Source organism: Amphiprion ocellaris, chromosome 5, assembly GCF_022539595.1.
Source record: "Amphiprion ocellaris isolate individual 3 ecotype Okinawa chromosome 5, ASM2253959v1, whole genome shotgun sequence".
NCBI classification, from domain to species: domain Eukaryota; kingdom Metazoa; phylum Chordata; class Actinopteri; family Pomacentridae; genus Amphiprion; species Amphiprion ocellaris.
Genome location: NC_072770.1, coordinates 14,731,003 through 14,754,687, shown reverse-complemented (window position 1 = coordinate 14,754,687; position 23,685 = coordinate 14,731,003). Strand labels below are relative to the sequence as shown.

Sequence of the window (23,685 nt, the reverse complement as noted above, 5' to 3'; positions counted from 1 at the left end):
AATGCTGCCTTCTGTTTACAAAATAAGTTACGTCTCCAAAACAAGCAGTGAGTGGTAATCGTGTCGCAACCAGTCAGGATTTTGCTGAGTTTAGGCAAAGTAGGAAGGTTTGATGAGCTGCTGTTTGTTTATTTAACTATGCAATCTGTATAATTCCTCTGAAAAACAGATCAAATTAAGATCATCATGATATGAGATCGTCTGGTCGCCCACCTCGACAAACAACTCCATCTCTGATTCATCTGTCCGGGGCACAAGAGGCCTCGTGTTTGCTTCTGGGTTCATTTGCAAACTGTAGTTTCGCTCTAATATACCCGATGGGCAGGAAAGGATTTTTTATTAGCACGCCTCCCATGCAGGTCACATTTGTGCATCTCTTTCTGATTGTAGATTCAACATTTTGACACCAACAGCTGCAAATGCTGAGGGTCTTTTTGCATCAAACACTCACTCTGCTCTTGGGCTGAATTTAATTGAGTGGCCAGTCTTGGACAAACTGGCTTGAAATCTGTGCCACTCGTAGATGACTGTCCTCACAATAAAAATGATTTATTTGAGATCATTTGGAGATCTTTTAAAACCCTTGCCAGACTCGCAGACATCCGCAACATTTTTTTCTTTTTCTGAGGACTTAGAGAGCTCTTTAGATCTTGGCATGATGGCACCACAGATTTCAGTAGCAAAGAGAACAGCAGAGGTTTAAATAAACTCCAACCTTGTTACAGCTGAAGGACATTCTAATCATTGGCACCTAATCTGGAACTGCAGATTCTAATTTTCACCTTCAATATCGTCTCATTCCTAAAATAATAGCATGTCATTTTTTGACAAAAATGATTTTTTTTTTTTTGCCTAAATCATCTCCTCATGATGCTGGCCACCTCTGATAAACTCACCTACATCCTCAGTTGAACAGATCATGTGATTCTACCTCTGTAATATAATATTATATAATATGATATTTGTGTTTTCTGAAAAAAACAGCAAAAATGACTTAGGTCATTAATTTAAGAGGGTGTCAATATGAAGGTGCAATACATTTTTTCTTGTGGCTGATCTGTTTCTTTAAAATATGAAAATGTGTTCATTTTAGATATCATTTGTTTGCATATTTAACCTTTACTAAGAGGATCTAAAGCTTGCTTATTCAGATATGTTGAAAACAGTTTCACATGACTGCATACTAATTCTCAGTAGCTGCATGAAAAGCCTGATGAAGTCCTCTTGAATGAGATATCTACTGAATTTTTGACATGCTCTGTTTTGTGTTGACAGATTGTTCCATTAAAAATGCATCTTTACAGACTCTAATTTGAAGGCTTCCCCATTATGCATAAATGCAGCATCAAATCTGAAAAATGACTTTTCTAATAGCCAACTAACTGCAATAGCACACTTGTCTTTTATCACTACTACCTGTCAGCCTCATACATTAATACATCTTCACAATGCGGCCAGTATTGCAATAATGTGATGATTTATTCCCACTGCAGGAAATGATGCAGTCATACTTTTAGTAACCATGACAAAATTGCACATATTTGCAATATTCACTGTGATGGATCATCTATCTGGACAAAGGTTTTTAGTCAAGACAAGCTGATTTTATTCTGTGCATACATAACTGTAAGGCTCGGGGCTGCCTGGAAGATGTGACTTTTACATTCGGTTAGTTAAAACACTGTATATGAAATATAAATGTACAGTATATTGTAGTAAAGTCACTAAATAAGGTATATAGGTAGGAACTTTACTGGTCCTGAGTGAAATTCAAGAAACCAGCAGCATATTAAACACATAGAATATACAGATTTAAGATATAAGAGCAGAGGGACAGGGGATATAGAGATATAAAAAAAGATAAAGGCATAATTATGTGCAGAATGTACACTACCAGTCAAACATTTGGACATACTTTCTTATTCATTTGAATGAGAAAGTGTGTCCAAGCATTTGACTGGTAGTGTATATACTAAAGCTAAAAACTGTAGATGGTGTGCAAGTAGGCAGAAAAATATAAATCAAATAAGAACTGTGAAATTAGTAATATGTAAATAACTAGAGATGTCCATTTATTTATGTCAAATAAAGTGCCAAATAATGCCAGAAAACAATCATCAGAAGGTCTGTTTAGTTGTTTAGGAGCTGTTGCATTATATCACACAGCATTCTTAGTTGTTACATTTAGATTATTCTCAGGAATTTTTCTGTCCATGTTGGTTTAAAGTTGAATGTTTTGACTGAAAGTTCAAAAAGAAGTTGTCGCAAAAAATCTCCCCATAACACCATTTGGAAATAGGATCATGTGGCTCAGTCCAAATAGCTGTTAGATGGGTCTTATGGTGAACCACAGCATGACACACTACAGCCAAGTATGAAAGGGTCAACATGACTGCTTGACTTCTGACAGAAGGCACCACATAAAGAGGATCTGAAGATATTCCTCACAGATGCCCTAATAACATTAAGTCTTGAAGGAGATTTAATGGAAGAATGAGTGTGTACACAACTTGTATGTTTTGCAGCTAAGTCCAGATTGCCTGCGTGTGTGTGTGTGTGTGTGTGTGTGTGTGTGTGTGTGTGTGTGTACCGTACAGTTGATCCTTCACAAGGCTGAAAATACAGCAAGTTGGTGCAGTAAACAGAGAAAAACACACAAGACGTGGTGTAAATGCACATTCTCTGACTGTGAGTGTACAAACTGTGGAGTAATGACTGTGGCTCTGCCTTCCAACCTGTCCGACCAGTTTAGACGACGGGGCCCAGAGTCACTGGGAGAAGTCTGTGGATCTACTACAGACCACTGCAACAAACAGGCAGCACAACTCTTCACAAACACGTTTCTCATCAATGAGAAAACACTGAATGCTCTCCAGCCAGCCTGCATGTCGACTACACCCACCAGCTTCGCTGGGCATTTGGTACGCAATCATCTCTCAGTCTAATTACCAGTGAAATATAATGTAGAGGTCAGAGTGTACCTACGGTCCTTAGCTGAGCCGCACATCTCGTTAACTACGCAGAAGCAAATTTTAATCACCGAGCAGCTAAGATGGGCCAAATTCAGCTCGATTTTTCCTGCAACATGCAACTTAATCAATGCTGTAATAATAGTCAAGTCACCTGTGTTTTCCTCAGCAGCAGTAAGCAGGGCATTGTTTTGATTTTTTGCAACTCTAACCTCACCTAATCCTGTTTTTCATGTCTTGTTTTTATGTGTTTTTTTTAAATATTTTGCACCGAGATCGACCTTAGAACTTCCTCGATTCACTCAGGCAATCACACGGCGCAGAAATGAACACAGACGAACAATAGAATTAAGCCTTCCACCACAGCTGTTGAATGCAAATACTCTAATCATTGACTGCCAAGTGTGAAGTGGCCAAAAGAAAACAATGGCTGCTGGCTTGGTTTGTTGGAAGAGGCCAAAATAGCTGGAGAAAAAGTATTTCTACAGTAAGACCTCATAAAGGGAAAGAATAAACTGCCTATAAAGAAATGGCAGCTGCTCCCTTTCCCCACAAGAAACAACTTTGCCAGAAATATGAATTGTGTTTTATTGTGGAGAGGCGAATAAAAAGAGCAGCATTACCAGTACTGGTGCACCACATCAAAGTCACACAACAACATGATGAGTCTCATCCTTGAGCGGATGGGGATTTGTTCAAAGACAGCGGCGATGAAGAGGGAACAAGGGAGACAAGTGTAGGTATGCAAAGGAAAAAGGAAAAAAAAAAACAGAGAACCTGCTGACTCACTGTAATCAAGCGAGCCGAGCCGCTGCTGCTCAGGGTAAAGCTTCCTGCTTCTCCTTCAGAAGGACAAAGTGATGCTTCTCGGCCGCTGTGAAGAGCCATATGACCCAAGGTGGGAAACAGAATGGTGAAATAAAACTGTCTCATAGCATGAAATAGCTCCTCTTTCTCTATTCTCACATCTGAGTGCAGATGGAATGATGCAATCTGAAAAAGGCAATAACTCACCCAAAGCGAGCCGTGTGACCGAAAACTAAAAATAAAGCTCTGATCAGACAAACAGCAACACAACTGGCAGGTGGGAGAAAAGAAAGACCCTCAAAAGACACAATAGGGAGGACAGAATAAGTGCGGACACTGCTGCTGGCAACCCCCAGAGACACTTTTCAACAATGCGATGTTAGAGTCTGCCCCCTAACAAGATTTCAACAGGACTGCAGTGGATGCAGCATTCTGATGAGGCTTAATTCAATTCGCATAAAACAAAAGCACACAACCGCTGCGATTGTGCTGCCGGACTCAGCGGCGGTAATGTCCTGTTATCCTCTTTTGCTTGTTCCATATAAAGCTGACAAAAGAGCATGTAAATCAGAAAAAGATTAAGTCTCTGTGCATATTGTGTAAACAAACACAGAGCTGCTGTACAGTGGTACTACAGATCCAGCTGCTGTATCAGCTGACAATCAATAACACAGAGCTACTCATCTCTTATCAGGTATCACTGACATGGCGTGTAAACAATGTTTGATTTGCAGATAAATGTAGTAAATATTTACTTCAACTTTAGACTGTATTTGAGAATGAACGGCATGATAGAAGTCAAATCACCTGGATCGGCTCCTGCTAGCCTCACTCCGCCTCCTTCATGTTAGCGGACACATGAGCCAAACTGAAAAAACTGCACCACAAATCATGTATTTTTTAACAAGGCTTCTGTCATTCTAAGGACCTGTTAGCACGTTGATGCATGTTGAGTCAGTGTCTGAGTAGATGATGAAAATTATGTACGTATGTAATGTTCAGGAATTGTGCAAAAGAAGATCCACAAAAAGAGTTGCTCTGCAGGTAACGGTACTAACAGATATTCTGAGGGATCTGGAGGAAATTATGCTACCTTATTAGTATGCTAGAAAGCTGAGTTGATGCTATTGTTAGTCAGCAAAGAGCACAACCAATCTATGGAGGGGAGAAGCAACTACTACATGACGGAGTTTTTCTGGATAAATAATTCAAACCAGCAGCGTACAGTGAGCATCCAAGACAAAAAAAGATTGTGACATCTGGGCTACACCAAGTACAAAAGGGTGTGCTTAAATTTCTGCTTGGCAGTCAGAATCGCATCTCCACTCCTGGACACAACTGCTCAGACTGGCTGCAAATGATGTCAGCAGCAACAAGGCAGCGTACATTTCTGCAATATATTGGCTTCATTTTTGCACACTGAAAGAAAGTGGTGAAGCATCGTCCATCTTTATATACAGTATACCTTTAACACATTTTATCCATCTAAAGAGTCTGTTCTTCTTCAACATGTTGTCCCTGATAAAACCTCTCAACATGTATTTATTGAACGCTTTCAGACTAATACGAAGACATTCGAGGATAATGAGGACATTCCAGCTTTGACTTTTCGAGGCTGAGTCATTGTTTTCACATGTCTGCATGATGTAAATTAGCTCTTGTTTGTTCGTATCACCTGTGCACGCTCTGGAAAAGTCAGCTTTTCATGCACTGCATGTTTGTATTGTACTTGTTCTGTTTAAGCAGTCGCACGTAATATTGTCTCTCTTGTTTTTTGTTGTTTTTTTTTTTCCTGATGTTCAGCCAGTGGAAATACAGTAGCTGCTTTCTCTAGCTATCAAGTCATCATCATGTTTTCTAATGTGCATGTGTGGAATGCGATTGCACATGCAGACATCATCCACTTGCAGTATGTGTAGTCAGTCCTGGAGTGAGACCAAGAATAAAGACTTTTTAGGGTTAAAACGGTATTTCATAAAGGAGTATTCCACTGACTTAACACATAAAGGTTGGTGTAGTGGAGATAGTGCTACTCAGCTGTGAAAACATCTATATTAAGTCTCCTGGATCTGTGGAGGAGGTTTCTTATTTCTGAGATAATAACCCTGATGATGTTATCAGAACACGCCAAGTTCAGATATTTAGCAGAAAACCTGTGTGACACACTGTTGGCATGGAGTCTGTAAAATGAGGCTGGTTCAGGAGGCATGGTAGGTGTAAAAAAAAAAAAATGCTGTTGGGTTGCATTATGGGAAAAGTAGGAGCCAAGGTTTTTAAAGTTTGACTTGCAGGCAACCCAGCTATAAGTCTGAGCCATGTTTGAACATTTTTTCCCATGCTTTATGGTTTTGTAACATTATATCACAGGAGATGCCCTTTTACATTTTAATTTTGGTTTATGAGAAGAAAATCATGTTATCTATACGTTTTGATTAAATCCGCAATATATGGATACACCAGCTTTTGCCTTCCACATCACGTCTTGTACATACATGCACTGTTTCCCTCTGTGTGTAGGCATGCAATTGGAATGCAGCCACATTATCAGTGAAAACAACTCCACAGAGGAACAGCTAGAGAACGCAAACACAACAAATAGAAAATGCCACCCATAAATATAAATAATATCACATTGGTGTTCAATATAGATTCACAATTGGAGTGATTATAACACAGAGGGTTACAAATGGATTTGAGGGTTGAAGGTAGTAGAGTCCTCACAAACACAAAAGTATAAACGCATGTGTGTGTTAGTGTGTGTCTGATTGGTCACTGGAGTTCAGGAGGCAGGAAGAGACGTGACCACACTCACCAAGCTACAAAAACAGGACGGGTCACAGAACATTCAGGTGGGCCAACAGCAATGACAGCCAAGTGCAGAAAACACACACACACACAAACATAATCTGTGGCACGCCTTGTCATCACTGTTGGTAACATCAGGGTGACCCAAACACAATTATGCAGCATTCCTTGTCTGCACCAAACACTACAGGTCATATAAAATAAACTATGGCTCAAGCAAGGTGGCCACATGAAAATATTCCTGAGAAACCACAAACTGCCCCCGTTTTCCAGCAGAGATGCAGGTTAACGCTGAAGTAAGAAATGGTTGAGTTAACTTGCAAGTGCGTGGAATGATTGCCTCCAAAGAGACACAGAGGAGAAGAGGGCTGCTTCAGATGCCTCATACATGCTCATTTGAATTGCAAATGGTGTTAGGCAGCATGCTGGGCTGTGAAATCCCAGCAGCACCCTTGGGCATCTGAACTCACACAAACACTGACATCTACACACTGGTAGCAAGACTTTTTGTACACGCATGCTACAGTAAAAAAAAAAAAAAAAGAAGAAGAAGGAGAAGAAGCCATAGAGAATCTTTGAGCTTGATTCACTGTTTCTAAACTTCATATCATCACAAATTCATGTGAACGTGCTGACAAACAAACGGTGTGGAAACGGGTGCTGAGATGAGGTAATGGCTCGCCAGCAGTTAGACGAGGGGGGGTGAGAAGAAGAAGAAGCATCAGGTGATGCCTCAAAGGGAGGCTGCCTGGCAGGCTGACTAGGCAAGGCTGACACAGCAGGCGCAGGAGTGTGTCTGATGTTAACGACATGGATGCGGTGTGACAGCAGGTCTGCCAGCTGAGGCTGACAGCGCCTGTGTGGCCCGGAGGAAGAGTTTGACGAAGTATTTTGAGCCCACCTGTACAGCAGCAGGGAGCAGACCAGAACACTGCAGAGGAAACGGAGCCACCCAATCGGTCTGACTTGCAAAAATTGCAAGGGCAAGACATAAGCACTTTTAACAGCCCGGAGAGGTTTCAACCTTAACATCTGGAAATGTCATTTTGCCTCACTAGCATTGCAATAGAGTCCAAAATTAATAATGAAACGACAGAGACATAGATGCACTGAATGTAGAAATACAGTAAAACAAAACAGACCTCCTAAAGCATCCGGAAGGCTTGTTTCTTCAATGCTGCATGTGATTCCACAAAACAGGTGAAAGCCATAGGGGCAAAGGTGAAGCTATTTCCTCACATGGACCTGCCTCAGCATGCAGGCAGGCACAGTGTTGCTTCACAGCTGTAGCCTACAGGCTCCACAGTACTCAGCTGAAGTCACATCACATCACTGACAGATTCATTCATTCATTCATTGTGAGCTAAAGCAGAACAAACCCATGAACTACAAATGCACTTTACTTTTTTTTTTTTTTTTTTTTAGAAGCGGAACAGAACCACTTTGTACATTCAAACCAGGGGTGGTGATGACAGGGTGTGACAATGGAAACATCAGTGTGTATGTGTCAAAGTGGCTGTTGCATAATTGGTGCTGGGTGTGTTGGAGCATACACAGGCTGAACCAACAGCAGATCCAGTTTGTCCTGATGGGCCAAACTGAACAGCTGATTTCTTGAAGCTTTCAAAGCAACAACTTTAAAGGATCCACGGAGAAAATCAAAGCTGAGCTGTGGATGAGAACATCAGTAGAAAGTGGTGGAGGGTGAAAGGGTGAAGGAGGGGGTTTTGCAGCTGTCATATCAACACTGACTGGGCCAGTGGGCACAAAACGACGCTAGAACTTGCCCCAGCTTCTGCTTCGTTCCCACAATGTTATTCATCCCAAGGCAGAGAACAGCAAAGCAAGCGGGTAAAGTCCATGCTCGTTCTGAAATGATCTGCTCTATGGAGCAGCTGCAGCTTGAATAAATGCCTTTTTCCCCCCACTGCAGCACTGCGAGACTGGAACAAAGCGGCGTAATCGTTGGCGAATTACACGTAAAAAGGGGGACAAATACAAGGAAATCAAGCCCGATAGTGAAATAAAAACGCACACGACTGTGCTGTATGAGCAACCTAGCAGAGGAAATAATGAATATTTCAACATACCGTCCTGTCAGACAGACAGACATCCAGTGGAGGACCATGGATGGTGCGCACCGGGAGGAGGGGGGGGGGGGAGGTCAATACTGCTCCAGCCGCCGCTCCGTGTTTATTCTCCGGGTTAAGGGAAAGAGAGTGCGTCGGTGTTTTGCCGGTGTAAAGCCTAATGAGAGAGCGAGGAGGAGAGAGAGAGAAAGAGGGAGGGACACTGTCAGATGCAGAGAAGGCAGGAGGGTGGAAGACGCGCGCACACACACACGCGTACTGTCCGTGCGTTCAGCGGGGAATGCGTAAAACCAATCAGCGCTCGTGTCAGTCCTGTAAAGAAGAAAAAGAAACAGAAGCACGTCCCTCTCTGTCAACAAGTACTCACGTCTAAATAAGCATGCAGGAAAAGATGCCAACAGGGTGACATAATCCTTTATTGTTTCCACCAGCAGCCGCATTCATGTGTGTCATGCAAAAATGTGACACATACACACCCACCGACATGTGTTTGTTGGTGAAGATGTTTCATTCTGAGGCACATTTCCCTCCTTTAATAAAATATTTAAAGCCCCCAAGCAGCTACATCTGAGGAGTTGCTCTTCTTTCTCGCAGTGTCGTCAGGATGGCACAAACCCTTTGATTTCATCATTTAGTCAGCTGCTCGCAGCCTTAACGTCCCTCACCTTTACATACAGAGATGATGGGATTTATTAGCGCAAAGGGCAGCGTGCCCCTGAGCTATGGAGGACTAAAAGTGCCAAAATTAAATAAATAAATACATCATTAAATAATTAATTAAATATGTCATTAATTAATTAAAATTGGAATTAAATATTTCATTAATTAATTAAAATTGGAATTAAATATGTCATTAATTAATTAAAATTGGAATTAAATACTTAAATGTGTTATTAAATAAATATATCATTAAATAATTAAATATGTCATTAATTAGTTAAAATTGGAATTAAATATGTCATTAATTAATTAAAATTGGAATTAAATACATAAATGTGTTATTAAATATGTCATTAATTTATTAAAATAACAATTATTTTAAGTAAAAAACATATTTCATTATTTCACGATTTAATTAATTATTTCATGGTCCTTGTGTTGCAGTGGATCATGAATTAATTTTATCTGTCAACCTCGCCCGTCAAAGTCGGTGGGCGGATCCTAACACCTGATTGGTTACCCTGCACATCAAGTCAAGGCAAATCGATTCCAGATAATGGATTGACGCAGAGCTTGTGAACACATTCCGATACACTGGGTGGCGCTATTCACCTCTACGTTGGTTTGGATACTCAATAAAACAAAACTTTATTAGCAACCGCTAAAGACTCGGTCCTCTTTCCCAAATGTTGATACATGCGGTGCAAGACAAATTTTCCTTTAGCGTTTCCTTTAGCATCTACTCGGCGCGCCACGGCTCGTCTCGGTTTAGTTGTTTTTCCATTACATTGAGAACCACCTCATCGTGGGTGGAGTCGTCATAGCACGGCGGTCCGAAAGTCCCTTACCGTCATTTCTGTGCGACACAAACGCAATGCAACAATGTACATGGAGGCGATAGTACGCCTGCTGCTCGGTCTGTGGCTTTCTGTCAGATTCAGAGTAATAGAAGAGTCGGAGAAAGCTGAGAGCGACGAGTCGAAACACTGAGGAGACACACAGGAGAGTTTGGGAGGCGATGCAGCAGTATCAAGCCGAAGACAAGAGGATATGAACTAGACGACATATGAGGGTAAGCTAATGCTAGTTCGCTAGCTATCGTGTATCAGTCCTGTGAACGACCCTGTAATGGCTGCAGTTTGTCGCTATTAGGTATTAAAATATGTATGCTGTGTATGTGTTTCAGATGCTCTCTGATGAGACTTCATGGGATTTACCTGAAGCAGCAGCACATGAGCCTGCAGTGGCACAAGGTGTAGAGGAGGAGGGCAGAGATGTACAGGATGCACTGATGCACTACGTGTCATGCAGAAGTTAGACATTCTTCTTGTTATACTTCTGTTTTTCGGTCCCCGGACCGCTATTGTTTTCTTTAATGCAATTCTGACAATAAACTTTTGTAGATGTGTCTATACTATTGTTTGTTTGTGAAGGTTAGCAAGATTAAATAAAAAATTAAACGCCAAAACATTAAAACAGCTGTTTTAAGAAAATTCCAGTTTGATAAATCAGTATTGCTTTGGTGTAATTCAGTCACCAGAATTATGAACCATAAAGGAATTTGTGTTAAAACATGTTAAATCCCATTAAACACAAATACATTATTAGGGAATATAGAATTGTTTGGTTCAGACTGTTGACTCTTTTTCTACCAGTGTCTTAACAGACAAAATGAGAAGTTATGATGCAGTCACATAAGTCACAAAATAGTTTATTAGTCAGCAGCAAAATCAAAACTATTTACAATGTGCAAAGTACAAACTGTGGTGGGCCTCTCCTACAGTGGAGGACTAAAAGTAAAACTATATACAACTACAGGTGCTGGTCATATAATTAGAATATCATGAAAAAAGTTGTTTATTATTTCAGTAATTCCATTCAAAAAGTGAAACTTGTATATTATACTCATTCATTACACAGACTGATATATTTCAAATGTTTATTTCTCTTAACTTTGATGATTATACCTGAATACTAACAAAAATCTCAAATTTGGTATCTCTGAAAATTAGAATATTGTAGAAAGGTTCAATATTGAAGACACCTCTAATCAGCTAATAAACTCAAAACACCTGCAAAGGCCTTTATATGGTCTCTCAGCCTAGTTCTGTAGGCTACACAATCATGGGGAAGACTGCTGACCTGACAGTTGTCCAAAAGACGAGCTTTTTCATGATATTCTAATTATATGACCAGCACTTGTAAATCTCAAGTCTATGGGAGGTGGACTCGCTCACACTCGCCGGCTGCCCACTGCCTACCCAGCTACCCCAGCACACCCAGGAATGACTGGTTGAAGGCAGTATTCTGGGCCATCTCCTCCCGCTGCAAGGCCGCTTCATTCTCTCTTGCCTCGCTGAGGAGCAACCAGATGTTCTCATCATGCTGGGCATGACTCCACTCCTCCTCAGCCTGCATCTCCACAAGTACGCTAGGAAGGTCCAGTTTTCTGTGGCCCTCTTTCCTCTTGCCTAGACCAAAGACAGAAAAGTGATCAGAGTCAGCTTTAATGGCCAAGTAAGTACACAATATACACGGAATTTGGTTTCGGCTGTTGGTGTCATCCTAGGAATATGGAAGAGAATAATAAAAAATAAACAATAGAAAGGAACAGGGAGGAAAAAGAAATAGTAAAATAGAACACAATATAAACAGAAATGTACAGCTAGACTGGAATGTATTAACACATTAGCAAAATGGTAATTGCTATAGAACACAGTAGTGGTGATTTTTGTGTACAGGGCTCTGTAGTCCAAATTGTCCAGGGTGAGTGGGGTCTCTGTGATGTTTTCTGCAGTCCGTTACTATGGGCTGTAGTCTGTTTCTTTCCTGCTGTGTGGTTGAATCCAGAGGTGCACAGGACAGATTATCGGATGACTGCAGTGTAGAACTGGATCAACAGCTCATGTGGCAGGCCATGTCTCCTCAGCTGTTGTAGGAAATACATCCTCTGCTGAGCCTTTTTCAGGAGGTACCTGAGAGATTGTAGTTCCCCAGGAGCTGGAAGGACTCCACAGCTATGATGTGATGTGTTTAGGCCACCCGCCTCATCCATTTTCAATCATGATCATGTCTTTGATACTTTAATAAACTTCTGGGCACTCTTCGCTTTAACCAAAAGCACAAGCGAGTAACTCCTCCACCACAAACAAAAACGACGTGGTGTGGAACTTCATTTCATCCTGTGCACATTTTGGAGTTGCTAAGAAGAGCTGTGTTTTCTCATTTTTATGTATATTTCATTCAGTTTCACAGCTACCTAGTGACTATAAGAAGAATGGTTTGCAATACTACACTGCACCAGTAGAAGTAAGATTAATTAGAGTGGACTTACTTGGTTAAGCTCAATGGAAAATAAATGCAGCTTGCCATGTGGTTCTGTTTATGTGTCATCTGCACTCCTGCATCTACATGTAGCCTTTCATCAGAGGGCGTGTCTGGAGCTGGGCATGCTTGCACAGTTTGCATTTACACCTGCCTCAATTCTGGTCGTGGTCTCACTGTTCTGATCATGCTTGCAGGCATTTACACCTGTAGTAATAATAATAATGCGAAAATCAACCATGCTCTCTGTTTACCGTGTCTTACCGGTGATAAGACGTGCTGTTGACAGGTGTCGGTGTGCGAGGAGCTGCTGCTGGTGGTGGAGAGGAGACAGGGCAGGGGGCTCCGCGACGGAGGTGGAGTAGGCTTCGCATGTGGAAAGGGATTCTTGAACAGAAATAAACACTCACTCTAAGTACAAGAAAAACACGGCATGCTGACTGAAGTATTAGCTTCTGAGAGCTAAACGTTAGAAACAGCAGCACGAAATACAAGCAGAGCACGGAGTTAGCGCCGATGGCTAACTAGCTATCTTATTGTCTGTGCTATCAGTCCAGGAGACAACGACGTTACTTTCTAAAAATACTTGTTTGCTTAAAAGAAGCTTGCCACCAATGGAATAAATGATGTATAAGTTTCTTGAAGTCACAAAACACTCACCGTCTCGAACGTCTCCAACAATGCAGCGGCTGAGTCTCCCTCCTGTTGCTCGCCGGTGCGGTGCCAGTAAATAGCGTCCATTAAACCTCTTCCAACACCTCCTGGTTGACCCACGCCGGGCCGTTGTGGTCCTGGGTGGACCGATAGTCACTTTTGAGCTTTTTCAGCTTCTCCCTACACTGCTTCTGTCCTCTTTATATACAGTCTACTGTATATGTGAGCGGGCCATCCGCTCAGAGACCCTCCTGATAAACTTTCTCCGTCCAGCTCTCTCTGTATTCTTTGGTCCACCACCAAAGACAAAGTCTCGACCTCTTCATTCACCCACGGTACAGGTCTGGCTGTCACATTAAAATTATGAAGAACAGAGAGTTTCGTGAAGAGCAATGCACACCGTCGCTGTTTACAGTCATTTTTTAATGCAGGATTTTGTTTTCGTGCTGAAGTTGTTCTGTGTCGTCACTCCCTGCCCAATCAGTGGCCTGCACTATGTAAACGCCACATTATCGGCTCATCTCAGCTCGCTGGGAACCTCAGCCGAGAAGGTGCTGAAAATTAGTCCGTATGGAAACGCTCGCTAACAAAGATGAGACGAGCCGTACCGTGCCGAGTAGATGCTTGTGGAATCGCGGCTAAACAAAGACGAGCGGAGCCGTGCCGCGCCGAGTAGGTCCTAAAGGAAAAGCGCTCGACACTCCCGAGCATCGCTGCAATTTGACAGGCTGGTAATCCACAAAGAACGTGATGTTCCAGAACTTCCCTCGGTATGCCAAACGCCCTGGTCCCTGTGTGTGCTCCTGTTGCACCCTGGTACCAGAAAACCGGCGGAGTACTTCCTCTAAATTTGCAGTCACTCTACGGTCAACATCTTGGTCGGAAAGTGCGGAAATAACTTCAACAACTTCAATAAATTCCTCTGCTTTACACGCTACATGCTCGCGGTCAGCAGGTCCTGCTTCCACATACTCTGCAAGGTCCTAAAAATATCTCTCACCAACTCTCTAGAAAGTTCACAGCGACTCTCCCTCTACACTGCCTCCATGTTTAGAAAGACTTCTACTTCCGGTTTCAAGGCAGACAAAAGCAGTGGATTAGACTAGATTCACGTTAGTCCCGCCCACAGGACTTTGACGGGCGAGGTTGACAGATAAAATTTAATTCATGATCCACTGCAACACAAGGACCATGAAATAATTAATTAAATCGTGAAATAATGAAATATGTTTTTTACTTAAATTAATTGTTATTTTAATAAATTAATGACATATTTAATAACACATTTATGTATTTAATTCCAATTTTAATTAATTAATGACATATTTAATTCCAATTTTAACTAATTAATGACATATTTAATTATTTAATGATATATTTATTTAATAACACATTTAAGTATTTAATTCCAATTTTAATTAATTAATGACATATTTAATTCCAATTTTAATTAATTAATGAAATATTTAATTCCAATTTTAATTAATTAATGACATATTTAATTAATTATTTAATGATGTATTTATTTATTTAATTTTGGCACTTTTAGTCCTCCATACTGAGCCACCCACTGTTGTAAACAAAGAAAAAAATTAATGGGAGCTCGCCCGTGAAAAGCAATAATAAGGAGGTATCAGTTCCCCCATTGTGCCTGCTAAATTAACAAGGTATTATTTTGAGAGGCAAGCTGAGTTTGATATAATTAATCACTGATGAGAGGTTTGCTGTTACTGATTTGATTAATCGCTGTCAGTTTCTTACAAAAGCGGGGCTTTAGTGCTGTAATATGTTCAGAAGGAGAATGTAGCTGCTTATTGCAGCATTAGTGTAACATTGCCAGAAGACTTGATGAACATACAAGGTCACTGCAACCAGCCAGGCGCCTTAAGCACTCTAGCTGTAATGTAGTTCCAAGGCGGGAGAAGATCAGAAGTGGCCCAAAAAGCCGATTTTTGTCGGCAGGTTTGAGATATTTTATTCCGATAAAGTGCAGTATCATGTGATATTATTGCGTCATTCAAATAGCGGCTCTACCTCAGTGCTTTGAACTGGCATTGCACAAATGATCGATTTAGCAGAAACAGAGGCATCCTGTAATCCATTAATCAGCCTGAACATGGAAAAAACTGACAGGTGAAGTGAATAACATTGATCTTCTTGTTACAATACAATGTTCTGCTGGGAAACCTTGGGTCCCCGCATTCACATGGATGCTACTTTGACACATACCACCCACCTAAGCATTGTTGCACACCAAGGACACCCCAACAGCCCCTGCATGGAAGGACAATGAGAAATGGAATAAAATGTTCAAGGGCTCAACGTGCACAACAAAAAGCCCAAGGCGGCCTACAAAGTCCTCAAAACCGTTTGATCAAGCATCTGCAGGATATGTCAGAACAAGCCTGATCAATGGAGGACCTACCCAGAGACCCAAAGGATCCTCTGCCAGTGTCCTGGTTCAGGTCACCTTCAAAAGTCAGAGGTCACATGTCAATGGTTCAAAAGGTCAGAGTGGTTTTGGCGGCACAAGGGTGACACATAAAATATTAGACTACTGGCTTTCATGATGTGTCCTTGTCAAAACCTGGTGCCTACATTCCCCACAACTTAACCACCGATGCTTCTATCTGCTAGACCAAAGCAGAGACGAGGAGATTCCTAAGCTCACTTGGTTCTGACTCCACAATCCACGTTTCTTGCCATTTGCACCAAACAACTTAAGTAACATCACTTGTGAAAATGTATCCAACTGCAGGACTCACAAAGTGTTTCATACAACTTTTTTTAAACATGCAGCAAGTCATACTCCACCACACCTAAAGGTTTTAAAGCACAAAACCAAACATTTTAATTCATCCTGTTGTCTAATCCCGACATGCCGTTGTGGGTCTCTGTGTCAAAATCTAGATGTAAGATAATCATATATTTCTGTTTTGTGATTTCCATGTCATTAAATTCCCACTTTAGCATCTTTTAAGCATTGTGATTTAGCAGCGCCAGCAAGCAGTTCATTTTAATGGAAAGCATTACAATAAAAGCAAATAGTTTGACTTTTTACACTAATTATGATGTTACATTAATTTCGAGGTGAAACCAGTGTTTCCAATCCACCAAAGTGTCCACAGTTAGTGACCACTGTCACAATAGGTTTGGCAAAAAATCTAAAAAAAAAAAAACAAAATCATCCGGCTCTTTAGTGACCCCTTACAATAACTTGATTAGTTACTTTTGGTTTGTAAATCCGAAATATTCACAGAAATGCTTTGTGATGGATACAATTTGGAAAGTGATGTAATTAGTTATACAAGTAGTTCTCATTTCTATACAGTGACATGAAATTAATTGCAAGAAGTAATAACTTTTTCAGTTTGGGGTCAGGTAAAACTTAGACAAACTGTACAGTCTTTGCACAGAAAGGGGCAGGAAATGTGGGTTTGAAGGGGCCTAGCAGCTTAACAACACCTTGTTAATTGCTCTGTAGAATTTTTATATGCATATATTAAGGGAAAAAAACAACATATAGTGTTAGTAAGCATGTTGGTGGCCTAGAGATTGAGATTTCTGTACTGTAAGACTCACAATCCACTTCACTTTCATACTAATACAATCTTGTTGGGTTTTTGGACTCCTTGATTCAGGAGTCACTGGTAACTCGTCTGTATAATTCGTATTTTTTCCCATGGTTGCATCATTAAGACATCTTCACTGAGAGAATTGCATGAGATGCTGCTGGAGTCTGATTGTCCGCGAAACATAAAAGTGTTGTTGAGGTTTTCAGACAAACATGTGGAAAAACTCCAAGGTTAAGAGTGATTTAAGTCGTCGAAGCTGATCTGGTCCGCGTGCACGATGCGTCATGTATTCATCTATTGATGTCTGCTTTGAACCTCTTCTTAACACACATAGGATTGTTTCAGTTGCAAGTGGACAAATCAATCAGAACTACTTCAAAGCCACGGAGTCTGTTTAATAATGAAATATCTCCATCTTCAGCAGTGGGAAACAACAATGGCTCTTCAGAAGGCTGACAAATGATGGGCTCGGTTGTAAAGAGATGATGACTGGCCTTGGAGGAAAGGAAATCAGACACATGGATGTTAAATAAATGCAGAAAGCACAGCAGTGATGCATATTCATGACCAATCAGATGTCAGGATTCAAATAGGATGATGCTGGGCGCCAGTTCTCTGTTCACAATTTAATCATCCAAACAGGCTGAGTAAGCACACACACATGACGAAGTGCTGCTGGTTAAAATAGCAACGACTCAAACTTCCTTTTTATAGAGTGTATCCTGGATGCCTTTTGAGATGTGATATTATAATTATTCTTTTTTATTATCTGGGGCAGCTGGACTCAGGTATCAGAACGGGATGTACTAATCCACTGCACGACAATGAAAAAACATGCTAAAAATTAAAATTATATGTAAATAAATGTAAAATTGTGAAAATGACAAAAAATATCTAGAAAATAATCGTATTTTTAGCTGATTTAAATACAATAAAACTGCTGAGTTAATGGTCACACACTGTAGAAAGCTGAATTACTATTTGTAAAAACATGACATTATGTACAGCTTTGGTCTATTATTTTTGCTTTTGTTTTGTTTTGGGGGGTTTGCAGTCAACATGTAAAATAGTATGTTTTTGTGATTTTACTAGGCATTATCTGTGATTTCAGAAAATACTGAAAGTCTGCACAATTGTTAAACACTTAGAAAATTATTTACCATTTTCCACTCCTTAACATACATATTTTTATTTCTAATTACAACAAATATCTATAAAATAATGATGATGATGATTTAAATGTGACAAAAACGTTTGAAGTGGGCATTAAATTACATTTTTTGCCTGTTTTTGTTAATTTTTTTAGGGTTAGCTTTTAAATCAATACTTTTTCTCAGTGATTTCACCAGGTGTGATGTGTATTTTAAGAAAGCATAAAAAAATCAATAAATTTATTTATATTTTACAGTGTGTAGATTAGCAGTTCCACTTCCAGTACTTTTACATGCTGAAGGGATATTATGAAAGACACTGAATCCCAAATTGCGCCCCATAACACAATTAGTCTGTGATTGTGTGCATTTACACAGTGATCTGCTTTTCATCACAATCTATATTAGAGAAACTCTTAACGCTCGGGTTGTCCTGTGGGTCAAAATTGACCCAATTTAAAGTTTGAAAATATGGAGGGAAAAAAAAATTAATTAATTAATTAATTAATTAATTAATTAATTTTTATATATATATATATATATATATATATATATATATATATATATATATATATATATATATATATATATATATATATATATATATATATATATATATATATATATATATTCACAGTGTCCACATTTTTAACATTTTTGGGAAATCTTTGAACATTTTTTCGTGGAAAAAAGAAATGTTAAAAATAGAGAAAATATTTGAAGTTTTACTGATATATATACGTAATCACTTTAGATATTTTTAGGATTTTTTTGGAAGATTTTTACTCATTTTTTGAAAATATTTACAGGAATTTTCTTGCCAAATTTGGGGGATTTTTTTTAAAAATAAAACTTTAAGGGAAACTTTGAAGGAATTATTGGAATTTTCTTCCTGAAGATTTTGCAAATTTTCAAAAATTTGTGGAATTTTTTGTGGAATTTTTGATTGTTTTTCAGACAATGAAACAATATTTTTTTAGAGCCCATAAATGAGGACAACAGGAGGGTTACTTTATGTAGAAGCTGCTGAAATGTTTCCTGGTCTCCCTGTGCCTGCTACGTCTTGTCCAGGCTCCAGCCCCCTGCAACCCTCTGCAGGATAAAGCAGGTAGAGCAAACAGATGAATGTACTTTCGGATGATTTATACCATCTGATTTTGTATATTTCATTTATCTGTGTCTGCATACTGTCAGTACATGAAGTGATCTGTATAGTTTAATAAATGCACTTACACGCTTCATACTTTTTACATACTGTGACCTTTTAGTGTTGCCAGCTACACAGATATTGTTTTGTGTGTGAATGACTTGTATGTTTGTTAACTTGCTCACCTCAAATTGCCCCTTCAAGGATGAATGATGTATTTTAGACTCAGTTTACTTCAACTATTCTGAAAGAGTGAGGCTTTGCTTGCAGGAAAAAAAAGGTCAATTCTGGTGAATACTGATACGGTCTATTTGTTGCTTTAGGCTCATTCATCTCAGAGTATCCAGATCAGATCAGATGCCCACCACGGTGACCTTTTTTGGATTCTAACCTCTGAGAGACACAAGGTCTGGAAATGTCAAGGTACCCACTGTGACTTTTAAAGTCTGAAGTGTTTAAGTCTTTACATAACAACCTAAAGTGGATTTTGTCCAAACTGCAGGTCGGATAGCATCTATAACCCTTGCCTCAACACCTTTTTGACATTGGATAGTCTCCCATTATCAGCAACTTTCCAATACAGTCCCTCATTTAATGCTGTGACTGACCAGTTGAGAGAATAGGAATGTACTGAACATGTTTTTCTAACTCTCTTTGAAAGGATTAACCATTAAAACGTTACTGAAACCCACAGAAGTTCAGTTCTTTTGTCCAAGCAGAGAGCAATTACTGCATCTAAACAATACTGTTGGGTAAACTAGCTATCTGTTTATGACTCTGTGGAAGCAGGATTTCTTTGGCTCCAGGCAAACATCCACTTGGCAGGACAGCGTACGCACTGCGGACAACAGAAACAGCTGAAACTACACAAATCCCGGTCACAAATCATCCGCTGTGTTATTCCACTTTTAATCTCTTTTCCTCGTCTCGGCTCCTGGTCAGTTTTGGTCAAGGTTTCCGAAAATTAGAGCTGATGGATAATTTATGGCAGATCCGTCAGATGGGCTTTTAAGAATTCTATTGGCATCTGCTGGTAGCTGCAGGTTGCTAATCAAAGACAAGAGGAATACTTGATGTGAAGCAAGGGATGCTGCATGGTTTCTGGAATATGCTGCTTCCAGTGATGTTTTTAAATAGGAAAGATCATAATTATTTCATTCACTTCTTCTCCCTTCCCACGGGCAAAGCTTTTTATCCCAGCACGCTCTAGGTGGAAGGCAGGGAAACACAGACAGGTAGTCCACTCAACAACTAACCAAATAGACACACGCTCACATTCATACTTAAGGGCACTGCAGAGTCTTCAAATTGGCTTAAAAGAGTGTCAGAAACACACTCTATGAAATAGAAATTAAGTTTAAAGGCCATCAAACTAAAAGAGCATGCCTGACAGGAGAAGTTTTTAATCGACCAAGTGCATAACTTTAATTAAAACACATTTTTTTTTCATATTTCAGATGTGGAAGTCTTAAAAAAAAAAAAAAATCTTTACTGAGGTTACAAATCAAGTGAGAAGCAGGGGTATTTTCTCAATCTATTTGTAACCTGTGGAGTCAACCATAGACTACAGAAATATTGCAGGTATAAGGCACTTCCCAGCTGGCTTATCGTTTCAGGCCCACATCCATTTTTTATATGCAGGGTATGGCAACTGTATATGAGAGGGTGAAAGAGTTTTTGTATCTGAGAAGAATCAGATTTTAATTAGGTAGTGTAGAAAAGTCCACATCTACTGCCTGGTAACTTATCTTTAAGTCCTTCAGGAGCACCCAGTGCGAGGGTCAGCTGAGAGGATTATTAAAAACCCTTGTGCAAAAACCCTTCAACCACAGACATGAATGAATCTAAGTAGCCCAGACCTCACCTGCATCTTAAACAGTTCATTTCTGATTTATGTAGTTTGAAAACTATTGTTCACTTAGGTTTAGCCTCGTCTTTAATTACCAGATCTTTCTCCAAAACACTGTCAGCACTGAAGAATGGTCTGACTGTGCCTCATTATCACCCTGGTACAGGTAGAAAAATGCTCTGGCTTGTTAACTAATCACAATTGTCTTTGCAGGGTGTAAGAGGTCAGGAGGTAGCAACATACCCCTTCAAAATAGTGTCAGGGTGGAACCTGTTTTGGTGGAACAGTTGTATGGATCTATGCTGCAGACATGTTTTCAGCTAGGTGTTTACCAATGGAGACGCTACTATCCCACCTGTCTTAGTCTACCCAGACAATCAGCCATGCTTGGAAAATGAAACTTTATCCAAAACTGGTAGGCAAATGTCCCCATTAGACAAGAAATGTTGTAAACTTTATAAATCATAACAGTCTACTGAAAGAGCCAAGCAGAGCTGCAGAGTTGCACTCTCCAAGTCCAAGTGCGTAGGTTGTTGCTCGGAGGTTGCTGGTAATGTTTTCTGTAGCGAAGGGGAAGGAAGAGGACATGCAAAATGACAGGCTTATAACTGAAGTCAACATCTAGCAAATCAAACTAGGTTTAGGCTCCAAAACTATGTGGTTAGGTTTAGGAAGATGTCACGCCTTTGGCTGAGACCTTCACAGTGATAACTCTTTGTTCACAAACTTGTCCTACATGCTGAAACAAATGGGATGCTGATGTGTGTGTGTTGTGGCGGAAACATTTTATTATCTGATGATCACCACTTCTTCTCTTCACCCTTTTAACTGGTCTCAAACTGTGTGCATACTCCCCCGACCCCAGTACTCCACTAAAAAGCAGGAATCATAGCAATCAGTGACTCAGCACATAATTGGCTAATTGGGTGCTTCTTCAGTCAACTAACAGACATGGATTACGTATAATGTCATTGTGTGCTCAACCACCAAGACATATCTAAAAAGAAAAGCACTCCCAGAGCGCAGTACTCTGCCAAGGCTGCTCAGTCATATTATTTCTGATGGCTGAAATCTTGAAAAAATTTGTGGCAGAAATCACGGCACTATAGAATGTATCCATTTAATATAGATGCACCCACAAACAAAATGTCCTTGCGCTAAACACAGGCATGTGTTGTACATTATGTATGGATACTGAATTGCATGAGCTACATATGTAGCAGGTGGCAGGAACTGATGGGACTCGGAAACAACCCCACAATTTAATCAATTGTTCCTTGTATGATTTCCAATGGATAAATCCCAATAAGTCCGCACTGGTTGATTCGTAGTAGGACTGCAATCATGTGATTGTCAGCAGGCAGCTGACGTAGTGTTCACTTGTCATAGTTACAGTGACACCGTGCTGCTATCTCGCTATGATACGGAAATCTTTAACAAATCCGTGGAGCCAGACTATAAGCCACATCATTGCCAAAATCTAATCAGTTGGTCCTTGCGTCATTTCTGACCTTCCCTGAAAATTTCATCCAAGTCCGTTTTTGAGCAATGTTGCTAGGAGAGAGACAAATGTACACCAGTCGTCACAAACTCTGGCGTTCCTTACTGGAGTAACAACAGCTTTATGGTATTATATTGTTCTATTACCACAAAAAAAATACAGTTTGATTCTCTTCTTCCAGGTTAGTCACCTAATTTTGTTGTGACAACAATGCTTCCCTCAAAATTACCAAGCAACTATTGAATATTAAAAGCCTCTTATGCCGGTCGGATGATTAAATTTTAATTCGAAGACCAAGGAGCATTGTAAATGTGGCTTATAGACGTAGAACTCAAAGCTCAACCTGAGGTTAACTTTGTATGTTTTATGGAATACTTTACAAAAGTTTCCACAAGCATGATTTATGCTGATTATGCACTCACATACAGTTATTAAACATCTGAGCTAGCCCTAAAGATCTATCATTCATAGATTCATATCATTTATATAAACTGCTGCTTCTCTTGTTGCAATTTGTGTAACAGCGTTGTTGCTTTCAAGAAAATTTGTCGCTAAGTATTTTGTTTATTGTCTTTTTATAAATTGGAGAAATGTGGTTGCTATATTTCTATTTGATGACAGACATTTAGAAAAACTCATCAGTTGATAGCAAGCTTAGCTGTGAGTTAGCATTGGGACTGTATTTTCTGTTTCAACCAGCTTTGACGTTAAATCCTGTGTATGAAATATGCTTCTGTGCCATTTGTGCTTTGTTGCAGTTTTGCAAAATAGTTGTAATAACTGTCTGAATGTACTAGAAAAGTTACACCCTGTTTAAGAGGAGAACTTGACACACTTTTAGCAAACCGTTGTAGCTTTCAATATAGACAACACTTTGGACAATATAGAGAGAAAAGACAAAGGGATGGACGGCAGAAGATATACAGTATGTAGAAGAATAGTAACAACTAGACAAGCAAATGAATGTTAAAAAAAAAACTAAAAATCTAAGATAGCTAAGAGGAATGTTTTGAAACAGGAGGAGGGATGATCGTCAAGTGATGAAATGTTTCCGCCGCAGCGCCCACACACATCAGCAGCCCATTTGTATCACTGAGGGCATGCAGTAAAAAAAAACAGAAAATATGGATCTTCAAACACATTCAGAACACCC

At 39.9% G+C, this 23,685-nt stretch overlaps 1 protein-coding gene and 1 long non-coding RNA gene across 12 annotated transcripts in view; one reads left to right on the top strand and one right to left on the bottom strand.

Annotated features, from left to right (window-relative positions):
• Positions 1 to 8,891, bottom strand: part of LOC111562651 (protein 4.1-like) — a 93,116-nt gene extending 84,225 nt beyond the window's left edge. For 2 of the 11 annotated variants that reach the window (XM_035943986.2, XM_035943989.2), the window contains exon 1: positions 8,672 to 8,887. The gene's annotated coding sequence lies outside the window, so the exon portion shown is untranslated. Of the gene's footprint in view, positions 1 to 8,671 lie in introns of all 11 variants that reach the window. The other 9 variants (XM_035943994.2, XM_035943995.2, XM_035943996.2 and 6 more) reach the window with 7 other exon arrangements.
• A 666-nt stretch (positions 8,892 to 9,557) lies between these two features.
• LOC129348912 (uncharacterized) lies at positions 9,558 to 10,743 on the top strand. Its single transcript, XR_008601665.1, has 2 exons — positions 9,558 to 10,403; positions 10,518 to 10,743. It is a non-coding gene; the product is annotated as an uncharacterized LOC129348912 (long non-coding RNA).
• The last annotated feature ends 12,942 nt before the right edge of the window (positions 10,744 to 23,685 follow it).